Here is a 19,436-nt window from a genome sequence, read left to right on the forward strand (position 1 = left end):
TAAAGTCATTCCTCCTCCACACTGTGACTCATCACACACACTGTGGCCACATCAAATCCTGTCACTGACCTCTTTAAACCAGTAATGGTCTGACTTGTGTCTGAATGTGTGTGTGTGTGTGTATATATACTTGATCTGTTCTTGGTGTAATATATGCATGTATATGTGTGGTTGTGTGTATAGTTAGTGTTGACAGTACCTTTATATTTCCACAGCCTGATGCTTTCCTCATTCTGCCCTCAGCAGCAGTTAATTAGTTTTAATTAATTGAAAAATCACAATATTGGCTCCTGCAGGATGCTGCAAATTGATGTTTCAGACCCTTTAACAAGGCGATCCGACATGCTGAGCAGAATCTCTGCTCCTGAACAAACTGTAACCAAGAGAAAATCTATATGGTTAAAAAAAAAAAAAAGACCTCTCAGACCTGGTGTTACATGGTTTGCCTCACAGTGCCGTTATATGTATTTCCAATACTGACAGCACAGGAAACTACACTGACCCATTATAACTCCTCTGTGACAGTCTTTACCCTCACCTTCATCTCACGTGGCACAATTCCTCTAAATACCCACACCGTCTGGAGTATTTGGCCATTTATATCAAAGAATAGATCATTTATAGTGAATGTTTTTAAGAGGTAGATTTGGTGGAAAAGGCTCGGCTCTCTGGGGGAGTTCTCAGAGAAGTTCTCCCAATATTGTAGGTTTTGTTGGTATATACGTTGATCTGATTGGTTGAAGTTTGCCTGCCGGGTATTTCTGTCTAACAAACCTTCTGTTCAAATGATAGATCAGTTGTCATGATGTTATCCACACAGTAATGACTTTGATTGGATGTTATCAGTCAGGTGGTTAACAAGCAGCTGATGTATAAGGCCATGATCACACATACCCGAGTGCAGGGGAGTGACCACCGCCAGCCGTCGTGAATGCGTGTGTGACCCTGATGGTGACGGAATAACTACTGACCTTTTCCCCCTTAAAATGAGCGTACACTCACTGTTGCTGCTCGTCCTCCACAACTCCTGAACTATAACACTTTCTGCCATTGTACATTCTAACATACATGTAGACAAAAGTGGTCATGCAGGCGACTAAAGAGTCTGGATATTCAACTTCAACTTGAATCATCTGTGTTACCTAACCAAAGTCTTTTTTTTATTCTGACTGTCGTCTGATGAGAGTGTCCGACAGCATCGGTCGTCTCATCAGATTCCCCAAAACCACACGTTTACATTCAAATAAAAGAAACAATGATTGGCTCTGACTCTTGTCCGTCTGGAGCAAAGGAGGATGCACATCGGTGACAACGTCCAGATGGATGAATGGGTCCCTGGACTTCGACATGGGGCCACTGTTCATTACTTACTAACAGTCAGTATTACTGTAGCTTCTTATACCCATGACCATCATCATTCCCTAATAACCAATCAATAGTTTTATATTTGAAACAGCAATGTTGTCCTGCCGATATGGGCAGATCAGAACACACTATATTGTTTTGGAGGGCATGAATGTATTTCGTTGTTTAATTCAGAGGACTTGTTGGTTTGATTTATAGCAGCATCTGTATATTCTGATCTGCTATCAGAGCAGTAAAGTGTTAGCTCTTAAGATACTGTTAATGTAAACTGTATGCTTTCTGCTGCTACATCACAGTATGCAATGATCTACAACAAGATACGGGTAGTTTTTGTGTTTTTCAGTGCATCAGTTTTAAATTAGGGTTGCAGGAAGGAATGGAAGCGATGTCTTATCACGCTGGTTCAAGTGGCACCAGCTGTCAGTGTCTGATTTGCTGTTGGACCGCCTGCCTGCTGCGTTATGTGTAAGAATCTTACAAACAATCTCTGCACTGAAACTCTCAGCTCAAAGTGAATCATTTCTCTAAAACACGCTCAAAGCTTTTGTGTGTGGTGGTGTATTTATGTTAAAGTGTGTGTGTGTGTTTAATGCCAGCTGTGTGCGTACAGTAAACCCATGTATTGTAAGCCCTCATCGTGTGTGTGTGTGTGTGTGTGTGTGTGTGTGTGTGTGTGTGTGTGTGTGTGTGTGTGTGTGTGGCCATATGGCCATAAGTGTAGCCTTTTGTAATCATGGTTATATAACATGTAAACATTTATCTTACACAGTAAGCTCATCTGACCTCTGAGTTTATTGACAGAAACACATCTTTTTAGCTTGTTAGCTGTGATCTATACTGCTGTTGTGTTTTCTGTCACTTTTATTTGATCAGTATTTATCCAGAGAAGACTTCGATGAGCGAGCAGAGTCTCTTTTGTCTCCATGTATGTTAAAATGTGTGTTGCACTTATAGCATTTATAGGTCACGGTTGCTTTTCATAGGAGGGATTAATGCTGCATACAGACGTAGCGTCCCAGAGTTTACTGCTGAGCTGCTCCAGCAAACATCATATTATGAAACACTGCCTTTTGGATGTGGATGCATCTTGCAGAAGCCTTTGGCTCTCATTATGCAACTCTGAGCTCGCTGGTTAGTACTAGTGGCTGCAGTTAGCTTAGCTTCTTACACAGTTGTACCCCACTGATTTAGCATTGGACTCCTTAAACATTTCAGACTCACAATGGACAGAACCAATTCAGCAGAACCAGAGATATTGTCTTTTTTATTCCACATTTTCTTACTTGTCGAAACCTACATTACCCACAGCAACAGATTTTTTTCATTTTCAAATTTGTTGTCTTCAAACCCAACTGATGCTGACTCAAGTGACATTACTTGAGGCATTTTATGAGATTTCACTCAGCTCCCTTTGAAGCCACCAAAGGCTTTACACAGTGTTTTTTTTTCACATATGAAATAGAACTCCTCAAGACCTGTAAACAGACTTTGATATGTAAAATCAGACCGTTTATATTCATCAATTCATACAAACATTTTGTTTGTCAGTGAAAACCAAGTTGTAAAAGAAACATACTACGTTCAGTTATTGGTTTATATTGCCCCCTTCATACATTTAGTGGAGGTTATGATACAATATTTAACAACTAGAGGTAAAAAATACTAAAACATTAATTTAAAGGTACACTGTGGAGATTTTGACCACGAGTGGCGCTGTAGAGACTCCTGATGGACGAGTTCCCATAAATCATGTCTTATGTGATCCTATTTTGGCTGACAAGAGAGTTTGCTCAGATTTGATCAGGTTACAAAACGCAGTCCACATGTTCATAAAGCCCTGAGAGGAATGCACAATTTGTTTTGGTAAGAAAAGTTGAATATAAACAAAACTGTGTTTGTTTACCATGGAAATCTCTGCAGGGCACGTTTAACTCATATACAGCGATCTCATTACATTTTCGCTCAAGTCTGCTCTTAAAAATGAATCCTGAAGAGCAACCCGAGAAAGAAAGACATTTCTAACACAATGATTCTTTATTTATATGGTGAGTGCATATTCCTGCTTTCTGCGCTATAAATAATTTATGAAGAATTATCCCCAAAGTCCTGGATGAGCCGACAAATTTGTACCACGAGAAAATGACCGACCGACTTTTATTTTTCTCTTCTTCTGTGTTTCCCCTGCGGTGGGGGCCGTGTTGTTTTTTTTAGATGGCAGCGGGGTCAGAGCCGGGGTCAGTCACTGTGACCGTCGGGGCCATTTCTCATTGTTACCGCAGATAACTGACACACAGCTCTGGCTACTGCTGCTATTATTTAGCAGGGGGGCTCACCTCACTCACATCCAGGGTTACACTCACACACACAGTGATGATAGGTTAATGTAAGAAAACTATTTACGATTTCTTGATGACTTTCTTTCAATCCTCCAAACAAGGAAATAAACAATTTAAAACAATTTTTAAAAAAGGCGACACCCACAGTGGCACATGAAATGCTTCCCCCCCGCGGTCACACACCGGCGCTGTGGTTGCTCGCTCTGTGTGTCAGCATGAGCGAGTGTTTTGTTCTCCCGGTAGTATTGTGCTCGGGGTTTGCTGCTCTTATCTGGCCGTCTGCCTGCACCAACGTCTGGCTGCTCTATCCGATAACACTTTGTTGTTCAGCCACGCCGCGCTGTAGTGTCCTCTTTTAGCAACACATTCATACGTACAGTACACTCAACTTTCAATGAACTCTGTTGTCACTCTGTTGGCACACACATCAGAACTGGAAAGGAGGTGAAAAGTGGTGACGTCATGAATTCATTTATCCAACAAAAAAGCCAAACACTGGCTGGTTCCAGTTGCTCAAATACAAGGGTTTGCTGATTTTCTGTTTTATATCCTTGTAACAAGATTATAAGTGGAATATACGAGGTAGTGAAAACCTTCCTGTGCCACATGTCGGGTAGATCCAGTATTTTATTTTAACACACAGAAAAGTAATCTAGTAATCTAGTAATCTACAATGCTTAGCTTTTTTAGATGGACTTCAGGCATCTTCTGAGAAGTCGGAGTGGGCTTCTTGGTCGCCAAGATCAAGAAAGTGTAAATAAACTATGTAAGGGGAAAAAAAGACGGTTCCAACAGGTGACAGCAGCTCTCTCAGTGTCTGAAGTGTGAATGTTCTGGTTGGTGGGAGGCAAAGAGGAGAGGTTTACAGGAACAGGGAGCTCTATTTGACAGCCATTAATAGAGGGTCACTAATCCTCTGTGAGGACAGACACACAGACACACAGACAGACAGACAGACAGACAGACAGACAGACAGACAGATCTATTACCAGTTTGCAACAGTGGGGTTTGCACAAGGGAACATTGTTCTTTATTAAAGGACCATACTGGAGAATTTGCTGTAGCTAAAATATTTCTCGAGCACAGCATAACTTTTCATGTTGCTTTCCTTGGTTTTAGTTCATTTTAGCTCAATGTGAAAATCAATTTGCAGAGACTTGATAATATTATTATTTTATTATATTTTCTTACTGCCAACAAATCCCATGAAAAGACTAAAACCAATCTGTTTCTTAGCAACACCGTCCCCTGTCTGGTTTAGAGTATTACTCACTTATCAATTATTGTTAATTATTATTTGTTTGTTTGTCAGAGTTTCAGTGTTTTATCATGTTTTTCTTACTGCTGATGACAGGTTTCAGTCTTTCACAGCCTGTGGTGTGTTAGCTGTAATAATACCAGCAGACAATAATTGTAATGGAGGCGGTGTCGGCAGGAGGAGGCTGACGGAGCGCGCAGGTGTAAATTAGTTTGATTGTGTGAGTCAGAAACAGTTTTCAGCAGAAAAAGACAAACACTGCAAAGTGTTTCTGGATGAATAAACATTTAAATTGTTTTCTCTCCTTCTTCCTGCTGCGTCAGCGTTCCTTTGAATGTCTCTTCAAAAGTTGGAGTGTGACACACGATTAACTCTCCTATGGTGTGTAATCTGAAATAAACGTAAATTGGGTAAAACCAATAATTGCTGTTGTGCAGCTTGGCTCCCGCTGTGTCGCTGTGCTGGAGCTTTTGATGCCCTCGGTGTGGCGCAGTCTCTGGGTTGTGAGGCAGAATTGTTCATCAGGTTTGTGTTGAGTGATTGGAGCGGGCTGTTTGATTATTATCATGTGGTTAAATTCAAATTGATTTCTTCAGCTGGTAGTAAAGTAATGCCATAAACTACAATATTACGCTGCTTTATGGCTTTATGAGTGTGCTGTGAAAATTACTTTAACATTATTGCCTAAGTATTACGTTTGTATTAATTTGTACGTTGTGCATCAACCTGCTGTTCTTCATAAAAGATAACGCAATTACGCAGTAACATGAGGTGAATTTCACTTAATTGTGAGAACCTTAAAAAAGTGTGTACAGCAGTATAAGCAGAGCTCTACACAGATCAATGTGAACAGTATTTATGAAATTAGGAGAAAGAATTACTCATTTATTCGTGAGAATAAGGAAACAAATGTATCTTAAAGGGACAGTTCACCCCAAAATCAAAAATACATATTTTCCTGCAGTGCTATTAATGCATCTAGATTTTTTGGTGTGGGATGCTAAACGTCTGCCTTATCTTCAATATAATGGAACCAGATGGCACTGTGCCAAAAAATACACTTGAAAACTCAACAGCAATGTTTCTTTCTAGGAATCATGATCTGGTACATTCTGCTTGGCGGGTTTAGTTTGGTAGAAAGAAAATAGTTCTTATGTCAAACTGCTCACAACAAGGTCTCTGGAATATCTTGTGTTACCAGGTCATGATTTCTGGAAAGACACATTGCTGTTGAGTTTAGTTTTCCTTCACTTATATTATTATATAGGAAGGCTGACAGCTGATATCTTTAAAACCCGACACCTCACACCAAAACAATCTAGATGGAAACATAGCACCACGGGTAGGAACAAATATATATATATACATATATTTAAAAAATTTTTTTTTGGGTGAACTGACCCTTTAAGAATCATAATAGGGATATAGTGTCGATGTCTATAAAAGCCAGTTGTGGTTTAGCAGTTTACACTATAACAATATGCATCATGATACATTTGAGTCATTTAAATATTATAAACTACAATGTAGTCACCACAAACGTTTTAAAGACACAACCAATAATTGTTTTAGCCAACAAGAAGCTACCATAACTGTAACACAAATATTAAACAGTAAAGGCAATCTTCCGGCACCTGAAGTGAAGCAGCAGCTGTAAATGAAACAGTCCATCAACTGTCATTTAAAGGTCACTACCATCTCTGCTGTATGTACTATGTACAGTTCAGAGCAGATGAAAAGGAAACTGGTGCTGTTTCTAAGTGGCATTAAATCATGTCTCACATGAAAGCAGGATAAACACAAACTCACAGATTCCCTGTTCAATAAAATTGAATAGGGAATTGTATTTTAGCCATTTATCTTAATTTCCATATTTATCTATCTGAGTCCTGAACAGACTGTAAAATGTCTCTGGATTACGGAGCTCGCAGGTACAGTACGGGTGGTGTTAAAGTATTAATGTTGTGTTCTCAAAAGTGACAGACAGGTAGGCTGACAGACAGAACATGTTCCAGTGGCCCCTCAGCTAGACCCTGTCAGACAGACTTACTGACAAAGAAAGAGGGCGAGAGATAAATGGAGAGACAGACAAGAAGTGAGAGAGGGAGACAAGAAGAGACAGAGAGAAAAGTGAAAGAGGGGGATGAATGAAGCAAAACTTTCTGTCAGTTAATGTAACTGTTTAATAACCAATAAATGATGAGAGAAAAGAGAAGTGAGGCTGACTGATGAATTAATGAAGACATTTGTAGATCTCCAGAGGGAGCGACAGTGACCTTTTGATGTTCATTTAATCAAAAACACTGATTGAAAAATCTGTTCACGCACCAAAAGAAAAGTATTTTTATTTAAGTATCTATGCGCGCGCACACACACACACACACACACACAGAGATGAAAAATGTGGGATGTAATTTATACAATTAATGAGCTTCAAGTCTCCAAATAGGTAAAATATTAGTTTGACATTAAATATAAAACTTTAGGGGCCTGCCTCATCTTTCTATTGCAGCCATTTTGAATTTTGCCTATTATTAGCCACACTCTTAAAGAAGATTAAAGCATGTCTTCAACACTGATGTGAGGACCTCAGTTAGACTTAAAACTTCTCAGCAATCTCCGCTACAACCACTGCCGTAATTTAACAGTCCACCAACTACTGAAGTGAGTTACATTGTCACTCGGAGAGCACGTTTTCAGTGAGTCTGTCTCTGGAATGATGAACGTTTATATGATGTCTCCATTGTATAATTATGCTTCCCCTGTTTTCTGAGGTATAATTTTGGTTTGTTCTTTACACTGCAGCTGTGCGGCAGTGGAGCAGCTGGGTTTGTTCTGTGTTGTCATGCAATCAAACTGCTATTAAAAAGCCTGCTGTCTAACTAATGTGTTAGAAGATGGAGATTCTCACAGCACTTGAATGCACCACTGCGCAGTAGCAAATGTCAACAATATAACAGCAAAATAGAAGTGGAGGCAGCTCATTCAGTTTGTGATTACATACTCGTGTTCATGTGTCAGTGAAAAATCTGATGTGTGTTTTCAAACTCCAGATATTATATTGGTCCGTAGTAAATCAATAGATACATTTATTTGTCGACATCTTTCCAGTTTCTCTCCCTAAAGGTTAATAATCTCAGTACGAATAAAGGCCTCGTCATATTTTATTAGATTGTGTCAGCTAACTGCAGGTGAGGGCTCCGATGTCTTCTGATTTAATCTTTAAAACTTCAGTCATGAGGTGAGATCAGAACACAAGGCACATAAAAGACCTGTTTATGAGGCTCCCCCCTGCATGTCATCCCCTCTCTCTCCACGTCCTTTCCTGTCTTTCTCTATTGTCCTGTCAAAATAAAACAAACAAAAATGATAAGCCTCGGGGCAGCTGATTCAGAGATTATTCAAAAAGGAGGTGAATGTCTAATGTAAAGTGTGCTCAGGGCATTGTAGACAGGTCTCCAGCGGAGATGAGTTTTGAGTTTTCTTGTTGTTTATATTCATCATCAGCCTCACTATCTGCCGGCCTAATTTTTGCCTCAGGCTCAGGGAGATGAAAGTTGACAGTAACATGTGTTCTTATAATTATTCAGACTCCCCTAGTCTTGAGAAGGTTTGGTGGAGATGCAACACCTGAGTGGATCACCTCTCAGCTCAATATCTGCTTAGATCTGCTCCTTCACATCGGCTAATGAGTGGGGGACAGGTTCCAAACTCCCCACTGTGACCTGTATCCCGCCGTTGGCTGTCCCTCTCTGGGTCAACGGAGGATACACTAACCCGTAAACTCCCTCTGCACTAACATCTTAAGTCATACAACCAGATCTCAAGATCACTGCAAAAATACTGTGGCACCGCGGTGGTTGGACTGAATGTGGGAAGGTACCGGTATTTCTACACTGTAAAAACCAGATAACTTAATCTAACTCAAATCAAACATTTTAAGTAACACGAACTCAGTTTTTAAGGTAAACAAAAATCTTGATTAAACCACTTTTACTTAACATCATTTTAAGTGGCGCTAACTTAAAGTTACAGAAGCATTCCTGATTTTGTCTTCATAGTACAAATAAAAATGACAAGATGAAGTCATTGTCACTTAATATTACTAAAGCTACTTGAATGAAGAATGTTTTTTTTTAATACAAAATGTAATTAGTTGAATGTTGTCGATTTTGATGAGTTAAATTAACTTTTCTGGTTTTACAGTGTACAACTAAGCCGTCCTCTTTGGTATCATATGACTACATAAAACTCTGAGTGACTGTTTGTGTACATACGGGTAGTGTAATGGGCGTATGGGCGGTGTAGAATTGTGTTTATATGCAGATTTTTGTATCCCTCTTTTTGGAGCCGTCACTGCGTCCTTGGGAAAGAGACCTCTGTCTCAGTGGGTCCTCCCTGCTAAAATAAAGGATAAATAAAATAAGATGTTTGCATATTAACACCCTCAGGACTCCTAACTGTGCCAGCAGAGGTCTGAGGAGGCTGCGTTCATGACGCTGCATGAAGTCTGAACACAGTTTGAAGCTTCTTTTTCCTCTGTGACAAACTTCTCTGTGTCTTTCTCCTTTCTTTCTTCCTGCTTTCTTTCTGTCACTGTTTTCCTTCATCTGTAGTCTCTCTGCTCCTCTGTGTAACTGCCTCAATCACACTCTAATGCCAGACAGACCAGTGGTTCGCCTGTGTGTGTGTGTGTGTGTGTGTGTGTGTGTGTGTGTGTGTGTGTGTGTGTGTGTGTGTGTGTGTGTGTGACATCTCTCTCTCTCTCTCTATGTCATTGAGAGTGTGTTGGCTTGTTTCTGTGTTTGTTGCCTCCGTGTCCCCCTCTCGTTACGCAGCCGCTCTCTTTCTCTTTCATGTCTCTGTCTGTTCCCTCCGGCCCTCTCAGTCTCTCACTTGTTTTCTCTGTCACTCGTTCATCCCATCATCCCTCGCTTCCTTTCAGCCTGTCACGAACAACTCAAAAGGCTTTGTTTTAGAGCGCTGCGGCCTGACACTAAATGGCACTCATGGTCTCTCTCTCTCTCTCTCTCTCTCTCTCTCTCTCTCTCTCTCTCTCTTAGCATGCACACATTTAAACTTGCAGCCTTTCTCACACACACACACACACACACACACACACAAACACACACTGAAACACACACACGTACATTTTAAATGTTTTATATCAAGTTAATTAATAATACACCATGTTCAGCTGTTTACACAGACTGATGATGGTTTAAAGACCTTTGAAAATACTAAACAAAATATTGTCTGTGCCAAAGAACCTGGTGGACAAATGGAGCAGAAGAAACACACACACACACACACACACACACACACACACACACACACACACACACCCTCATGGAAGCAGAGACAGAACACAGGCAGCATTAAAGTGAATGGCATTTCATATGGGGTGTTAAATTACATTTGGAAAAGTCAATATCAGCGTGTTGTTGCAGAAACACAGCAGGTTAATGAGGAAGATTCACAGACGTCACTGTCAGGAGATTTCTGCTTTATTTTCTACCTTCTGAAGAAACTCCTAATGAAATAACCTTCGTAGTTCCTGTAATTAAGCTCCCAATGAAAACTGTTGACTCTGTGGATTATCAACAGTGACCGAGGCGTTCGGAAAAGACGAAGAAACGTTATTGACTTTTTCAAATGTCATGTTGAGATGCATTCTCATCATCACAAATGAAATTCAAACTCAGTTGGGTGGTGGTAAACGTCGAAGTGGCTGATGGCTCAACGGGAAAATAAGCAAACTTTTTGTACAATGCTCTGTATTATGTATTTGTTTTACTTAATAGGCTTCTTTTTAGCCAGACTCAATGAGGCTTGGCTGTTGTTCTATTAGCTCGTTGGTTGTTTTAACAAGTCTTTTCTCATGCAGGACGAGGCTGTTTATCAGAGAGTGAATATAACTGAATATAACTTGTATGTTTAAATGTTACATAATAATATAAACATATTACAATGTAATTTAGTTTTCTTCCCAGAAATAAACAAAATGCTGAGATATAGGCCTGTATATTAAAAATGTTCTTACGCCCCTTAAAATACAGAAGGCCTTGCGACCTCTCGTGAAGCTTTGGCGAACCCTAGCAGGGGTCCCAACCTCCAGTTTGACGTTTCAGGATCTCAAATATTCAATGACCTCAGTGTCAGTGAGTCGATTGTGGTGCAAACGTCCATCCATTATGACATAACGACATAATTTGATAATTGATTACTCACTGTTTAAAACCAATAATGTGTTAGATTACTGCGTTGCATACAAATATGTAATGTGATTACAGTAATGCCTTACTTTGTAATGCGTTACACCCAACGCTGTAGATGACATCATATAGTCTGACATGATACATTTAACCCGGGGGCTCAAATTGCCAGCACAGGGGCAATTTCCGTGCCCCAATCTCTCCTCCCCCCACCCCACGGCCTGTGACACAAAGTCAAAAATATAATAAATCTGGCCAGAAAGGTTATTATATTTTTCACTTTTTGTGTGTATGATGTTAGTCATGGAGATTTCTTGTAGTACTTGAACACTGAAGTGGTCCACCTATGAGATAATGATACCAGCAGTGGCTCCTGCATATCACAGATCTCATTAATCGGTTTAATATTTTGGGGTTATACACTATTTCTGTCCCACCGACTGCTGTGTAGCCTGACTTTGAGTCTAAAGCTACATGAAGCAATTTTGTGACAGGAACAGAAAGTAAAAGCAGTACACACACGTGCACACAGGTTTTACAGCACACAGCTGGGAATTGACTACAGTTTACTGAAGAGTGACATGCAGAGAGGAGGTAGGGTTGAGTGTGTGTGTGTGTGTGTGTGTGTGTGTGTGTGTGTGTGTGTGTGTGTGTGTGTTCAGAGAGTATCATGTAAAGCGACATATAAAGTTGAGAGAAAGCGAGAGGTGGGTGAGATGAGCTGAAATGTGATGGAGGGAGTCACCAGGGTACCTCGGCTCCTCTCTCCACAGCTCCAGCTCTACCTCTAAGATTGACAGCTGGGGGAGCGGGGGGGACCAGAGCTCATTGGAGCCGTTCTTTTTAACTTTATTTACTTTTTTATGTATCCAGGGAGTGAGGCACAGAGCAAAAATGCTCGTTTCTCTTTCAGCACTGTCACACAGATCCTCAGCTAGGAGCAGCCCGGTAGAATCACAGGCCTTTAAAATGAGTAGCTGCACTGGAACAGTTGGCCAGTTAAAGGATGAGACTACTGTTATTTGTCTTTTTATTATCAACAAATGAAATGAAAAGACCAAATCCAACACTGGATTTGAGCTCCAGAAAGATCACCTTATCTGTGCCACATACTCCACATAGACTCCGCTATCAACCAAGAGAGGATTAAAAACACAAAGGGTGACCCATTCCCTCAGTACACTGAAAATAATCACTGTGACCATTCAGCCAACCCCGGTCTCTCCTGGGTGAAAGTCCTGTTTATGTTGGAGCCTTGGTTCCACCCAGCCCACCTCCCTCAAACATGGACTTTGTCACTCTTCATACTGCTAATGCTGCACCTTCAAATGTACACGCATGAGCAAAACATGACACTGACGCGGTATCATTTAGCGGATCGATGAGTCTAAGCACTTTGGTTTGAGAGTGTGCACACAGAACTGGGTCTTTGAACATGCTCAGTAAACATGAGGCCACTTTCCAGAGACAGGAAATACAATACAACTTTATTGTCCAGTTGTAGTGGATGTTGTCTTTAACTACATCGTAGCAGTATATTCTTTATTCTAGTTTTGGAAGCGATAAAGAAATCCAGTGCCATCTTTGGTCTTCCATGTGTTGGACTGACTTAATTTTGAATCTAACACTGATCTAGTGTCGCCAACTGTGTCCTGAGCGTTGGTAATACAGAAACTAAACCATAACACTTCAGGGATACAGGTTATCACTGATTGAACATTGAATGGCTCATATAAACCTAAAATAATGCCAGCCTTATTCTTTAAATATGCGTATAAAGGACTCATGGGCAATGAGGCACGCGACAAGTTGTAAATGAGGTCAAACACGATGGAAAATAAAACCCACACAGACACACAAACATGCAGTTCCCTGTAAGACAGCAACTCATATCAGCCAGGAGACAATTTTCCACTTAATTAACTTACGTTAAGATTTGCATAAATGTATTTCCATGAAGCACAGAGAAGCTACAGTGTTCTCATTAATATGCACAATAACCGCTGCATTTATACTGGGTCAACACAGCGAAGCCACTTCTCATCTCTGAGTGGTTCTGGTAATGGAGCCGCTCTGGTTTAAAACAATGGAAGCAGAGAGATAAAAGGCTGGTGGCACGACGAGCTTTAACACGATGTTGAACAGTAACAGCGGAGGCTAGGAAGGAGATTTAAGGGAGAGGAGAACAAATGAGCCACCTGACCAAATAACACGAGAGACTGGAGATAAAATACGGGAAATTCCAAAACTGTACAAAGGCTGCTGAACTCTCTACGTGGATGATCATAATTGAGCAATTATGTCCCTTTTGTCAGTTCTGTACTAATGGTAATCCACTACAGCAGCGTTTCTTAAACTTCTTAAACCACCTCAAATAATATTAGGCTCTATTAGGCAAGTACCACCATTATGACTGACGGTAAAATACTGTAGCATAGCTCGACCCTGTTCAGCCACTGACAGTTCACGAAGGAGGCAGGTTTATTCCTAATAAGATTCTTTATGGTTGACTGCTGTTGAATCCTGAGGAGGTTAATTTGGTGGAAAAGGGCTCTTCCTGGTCCACCCACACTTCTCCTGCCAATAGTTCTCGTTTGGAGCCACGATTGCACTGTTTTTGAACCCTTAATTTTACCTCCGCTCACTATCTTGCCATCACACTTAACCTCTGATGTATGAATATGCTACATAGCAGGCTGATCTTGAAACTAAATATTACAGGAAATCCAAAACTTATTTTAAATCTCATAGTATTCTCATTCATATCTTTGTAGTATTTTGATAGTATTATATGTTTTTAAATTAATTATTTAAATAAACAAAATTCCTGTTAGTCATTTATTTTGCCTTGATAACATTTAATTAATACAAATTCAGAGAATCTGAGAATCTCTCCTAGGAAATACATAAGAACTGAAAACATATAAAATGCATTTACCTCAGTGCCTCTATGTACTGTAATACAATAATATAATATATATTATGTGTCTTTAGAGTTTGGATTGATTTTCTATACTGAGGGATTATAAAAAACGACCTGGATTTAGTGTTAAAGTGAACTATATGAAACATTAAGATCTATCATTCATTCACAATGCATTTGTTGGTGTTGGTGATGCTCATGTTGATCTGAATCATCATATGACAGTCATACGCTGGTAGGATGTGTATGGTGCCTTGTGACTGGATTCTAAGCAGCTGAATGGCTTTTTGTGTTTACCATGGAGTTTCCTATATAGGGTTTCTGTCTCGGATGAGCAGCTGAAGCCAATCAGGTCGTGGTTCTTTATTTAAACTATAAAAGTGTTTGTCCTTTCTGGCTGATGAGGTGTGTGTGCCTCCTAATTACAATATAAACGACTTAACTTTACCTCTACAGTGTGTTGGGCCTATGTAACCGTGTTCTGAGTGATTACAGGCCAATCTCTGTGACACTAGCAAAAATATCAAACCTACTGCAAAACATTTCAGACTTTTTCTGCATGAAGAGGCTTTTTGTCATACAACTTGAAACCAGTAAAATTCAAAGCCTGTCCGCTCACCCTGTCGCTGCCTCTTCTGCTTCTGTGCTCGTCAGCGTCGCTCTTAACTCAAACCTGCCAGACTGTGCAGGTTTCTACCAAGACATCAATAATTTATAACTGAATGGTTCAACCAATCTTGTGTGTGTGCGTGCATATGCAGCTCTGTTGTTGCATCCAAAAGGTTTTTATTTGCCGGACATCAGAAGGAGATTGTGTGTAAATGGGTTTGACCTCATGTTATTAACCTTTTGGGCTCTTACAGAGGAAATAGATGTGTTCTACGGGCACACAGTGTTCTCATACATGAGAAGTAATTCCTCACTGGTTGAAAGAGTGAACCAGGAAATGTACTGCAGTGCAATTTTAATTTTTGGAATGGGCTTAAAATGACAGGTGACTTATGACCCTCATTTGTCGTCCACGTGAATGACGAACAAATTGTTTCCTTTTTCATTTTCTTTCAATGAATTTTTATTCAATTTAATTAAAAAAGTGACAAGGGACAATTTACCACGGCAAGCAATCATGAAAAAAGTGTCTTTATTATATTCATATTTACATTGCATATAGCATGCTTTCTTAACTGGTGGGTAGTGACCGAAAGGTGGGTTACAAACTCAATCTGAGGGACTTTTATTCTGACAGCCAAGCTTCCACAAATGTCTGTTCAGCCCGTTTTGTAGTATAAACTCAGTTGTAGCTCTGCTGTTAATTTTATTCATATTGATAAGAATCAGCAGCTGTGATTTTCAGTATATTGTCATAATGTTATTAATAATGAGTTATTGAAGTGCTCTGATTGCAGGGATGAAAATATGTTTTTATGTTAAACATATTTGAAAAATAAATTCTATAAAAGTGGGTGGAGACTTAATGACCATGGGAAAATGTGGCTCCTAAGGTGAGACCAGGTGAGGACCACTGACATATGACATGTAAATATATTGTAAGTCACAACTAACACAAGGTAAAGACAGAAGGACAGAGATAGAGAAAAAGAGCAAAACAACAACTATACTAGTAGAAATAACTAATGATGATGATGATGATGATGAAGATGATTGGGATAAACATACTGTATATGTCTAAAATGTATCCAAACGAAACACAGCAGTAGAATAAATTTGTGTTGAAATGAGCAGTTGAGTCAAAAACTGCATGAAATAAGAGAAAGTTAAAGATTACAGCCCAAGGCTTTGTTATTTAATTTCATCATCCACCAACAAATAATGTCCTTAATTCAAAACCCAGGATTTGTTTCACTCAGTGTGTAATTACACTGTCCCCTGGGGCCCCAAAGACAGTGTAGATGTGTGTGTGTTTCTGAGGCTGCATCAAAGGCTGCTGGTGCAAGTTTAACACTGTCCACCTCCACAAGCTGCAGAGAATCTCTGACATAACTCATGATCTGAACTCTGTGAGGCTGAATGTACTTTCTTCTTCATCTTGTACACTCGTACTGCCTCTCATCTGTGACAGACTAAACATGTACACTGATGATTTGCAGGGGTTGTTGAGTAGTGAGGGAAATGTATGTCACTGGGTGGCTCAGGTGGTAGACAGGGTCCGAATTAAATATGTGGATCAAGAGATCTACAGATGGTTCGCTGTTGTGATCCCTACGAGGATCTCAAAAGGAAAGAAATGTTGTAATCATTTGGTGCTTAAATAGTATCTAAGAGTTCTAGCCAACTCCTGTTTTGTAGAAAAGGGGCATTGTAGGCATTTTGACTTGTGTGGTTTGGTAACTAAATTTAAGAAAAAACTGTGGCTGATGCAAAATAATAATATTTGGTATTTATTACAGTAAATGCATCCCCTCTAACCCTTTGGTAGTGATGAGGTTGGAATATTTGAATTCAGGGCAGAGATGGAGATCCTGATTTGTTTTCCTACAATATCCATGAAAATCTAACACGGAGAAGCCGTCTAGTGCACCCGTGGAAATACTAAAGCCATAGTTTGGTGAGTGAGTGACTCCAGTGAATTAAATTAAATGCAGTTCATATTATGTGATCTCAATTTTGCAGAGTAACGCAAAAGAAATGAAACTAGTGTGACCAACTACGTCCTGCTAGTAATGCATTAAACATAAATACATCACAGTTAACAATAGTAAATACTGTCTCGAGTAAATACTGTGTTGATCCCATACATTCGTTCATTGAAATGAAATAAAACCAACAAAACATCCGAGGTTGAGCATGTGTTTGCATTTACAAGAATCACAGGATTTCGACGTTACATAAGTGTGTCCCATGAGCTCCGTTAAACTTCCATACGCAGTCTTAATCGGCACATGGGCACTGTGGCAGTTAATGGGAACATGAGACACCTAAATACTCGTAAATACCCCAACTGTTGGTATTGGGACAGACACAAAGTCATTCCTCTCCCATTTACACACTGGCCGCTTTACAAAAAGTGATTGAAGCTCTTCCTGGTTTGAACTGAAGCCATCTTTGGAGCGAGCTGCTGAAAAAACTAAAGCCGGCGCTGCTTATGCCATTCAGACTTCCTAAAATCCTTGTTGGCGTCGTTTTAAAGGATGGAGTTGATCAAATGTGACTCTATCCTCGTCTCTTTGTCATTGTAGCGTTGTTGACTCTTCTGTTACTTGTTCCTATTAGCATTGCTGTGTTCACTTAAATTTGGCTCTAAAAACCAAGAAAGCGATGCCTCATGCAAGAAGAGCTTAGTGATGTGAAATCCGTTGGTGTTAATCCTGTCATTAGCCCGATTTACTATAACGATGGTTCATCCCACAAGTCTCCTCCAGAATGGGGACGACCTCTGGCTCATGTTTTAGTGTCTCATTAAATTAATAATGTCTGTGTTTGTCTCCGTGTGAGTTGGACTCTCCCAGTGAGACTGTACTCAGCCTGAGCTAATAATTGTGCTGCTGTAAAGGGTCTGATGAGTCAGGTACGATCTGGTGGTTATTATGTGTGTGTTTGTGTATTACTGTCCAAGAGAAGTAAGTGTTTATGTGTGTGATTTTACATACAGCCATATGTGTGTTGTGTGCACAGATGTGTCTTTCTGTGTGTGTTTGTGTGTAATTTTGCACATTAGTCAATTTTTGGCCCCCAAGACTTCCATGTAGTGCAAGCAAATGGTCCCTGCAGGCTCATTTCTCTCTGTCTTTTTTGCATTGTGTGCAGTAACCTCTGGAGTTCCATTAATAATATCTCTCATTTGCATGTCTGAGTTTGTAAGAAGATATCCTACCACATAAGACATTACATTTGTGGACAAAAAAAACCCCCAGATGAACAGATATTAACAGATAATCTTTCAAATGTTTTAACTGATAGTATTGGTAGCAACTGATTACATGTACTGGGGATTACCTAATCAGACTGCAAATTACAAAAAAAAAAAAAAAATTCAGCTGTTGCAGCATCCAGACAGATATCCTTCAGATATTCTCTTCCTCCACCTTTCCTCCACCTGTCCACTGCACATGATTCAGAAAGCATCCTATGTTATTGTGACTACCAACAAACACAGCAAATGCATTTCATTTTGGTAGCTTGCACTCACAGGTGAAGCAGTCATTACTCCACTAAGTGATGCTCCCAAGCCATAACTCAGGTCTGCATCGATCTGTTTGAAAGGACCATTTTTATTTCAGTCACAGAAGGAGAGTATGGACCCATTAGTTCACAATAGGAATTTTATAAAGAAGCTATTAATTCACAAAGAGTGATCTTTGCAGACCTGTAGTCCCAGGAATAAAAATGTTCTCCTGCACACTGTTAACGTCAGTGTTTCATGTATTAATAGCTATCATCATCATAGCAACCATGTCTGATGAAGATATGTTATAAATTGGCCTAAAGTGATAAATGTATTTTCTGTTTCCTTTGTGAAATAAATTTGTCATAAATGGTAACAAATTGTCTGATTAGTCATGTTATTATATAGAAACAGCTAGTCTTGGTCTTGTTGTTCTTGTTTCTTTATATAGGTCATATAGAGGCATCGGTATATTAAATTGAGACTGTTTCATAACCAGTTAAAAACTCCTTCTAGCGGGTAACTGAGCAACTTAATGAAATTAAAGACAGTTGGACACTTTACTTAAGATGATGGTGCAATTGTTTCTTCTCTCTCAGCAGGTGTAAGTAAGAATAGACAGGTTTGTCTGGGGATCACAGCGGTGACATCAGTAGTTGAGACTGCTTGAGGGCTGACCCATGCAGCTCATTATTTTTAATTAGCCGCACCTTTTCAGTCTTGTTACACTCTGCTGCTGGTAATCCAGCCAGAACATAGCCCCAGCCCTTACAGGTGACTGGAGGCCTGAGTAGTTAAAGATATAAATAAAGATATATAAATATATGTTGGGTCAAGTAGAGTTTAAAATAAAGTTCTGTGTTTGAATTGTGCTTTTGGTACATTGCAAACAGCCTCTAGTTGAGATTTTGTCATTTTGTTAGTGAAGGCCTTAAGGAGCGTACTGTCTTAACAAATGCCATCGCTCGTTAAACGTGTGCACGCCATTTATGTTTTATGCCAAACGTCGTGTTGTTCAAACTTCTCAGTCTGGCCTGTACGAATCCTTTCTTCATCGGTTTCTCTATCCACTTACTGCAAGGGACTTCCAATCCAGTTTAATCTTTTCTTCCCAATCAATCTGTCAGTCTGTCTTCACATTCATCCCCACTCTGTCTTCATCCATTCATCACAGAGCCGTCAGTCTGCCGTCTGCACTCTGAGTCATTATTCTGTT

The 19,436-nt window shown here is 39.8% G+C and overlaps 1 protein-coding gene across 3 annotated transcripts in view; it reads left to right on the forward strand.

Annotated features, from left to right (window-relative positions):
- slc8a2b (solute carrier family 8 member 2b) overlaps nucleotides 1-19,436 on the forward strand; it is a 164,509-nt gene that overhangs the window by 13,110 nt on the left and 131,963 nt on the right. The gene's annotated exons all lie outside the window — the stretch shown is intronic.

This window comes from Dicentrarchus labrax, unplaced genomic scaffold (genome assembly GCF_905237075.1).
Source record: "Dicentrarchus labrax unplaced genomic scaffold, dlabrax2021, whole genome shotgun sequence".
NCBI classification, from domain to species: domain Eukaryota; kingdom Metazoa; phylum Chordata; class Actinopteri; family Moronidae; genus Dicentrarchus; species Dicentrarchus labrax.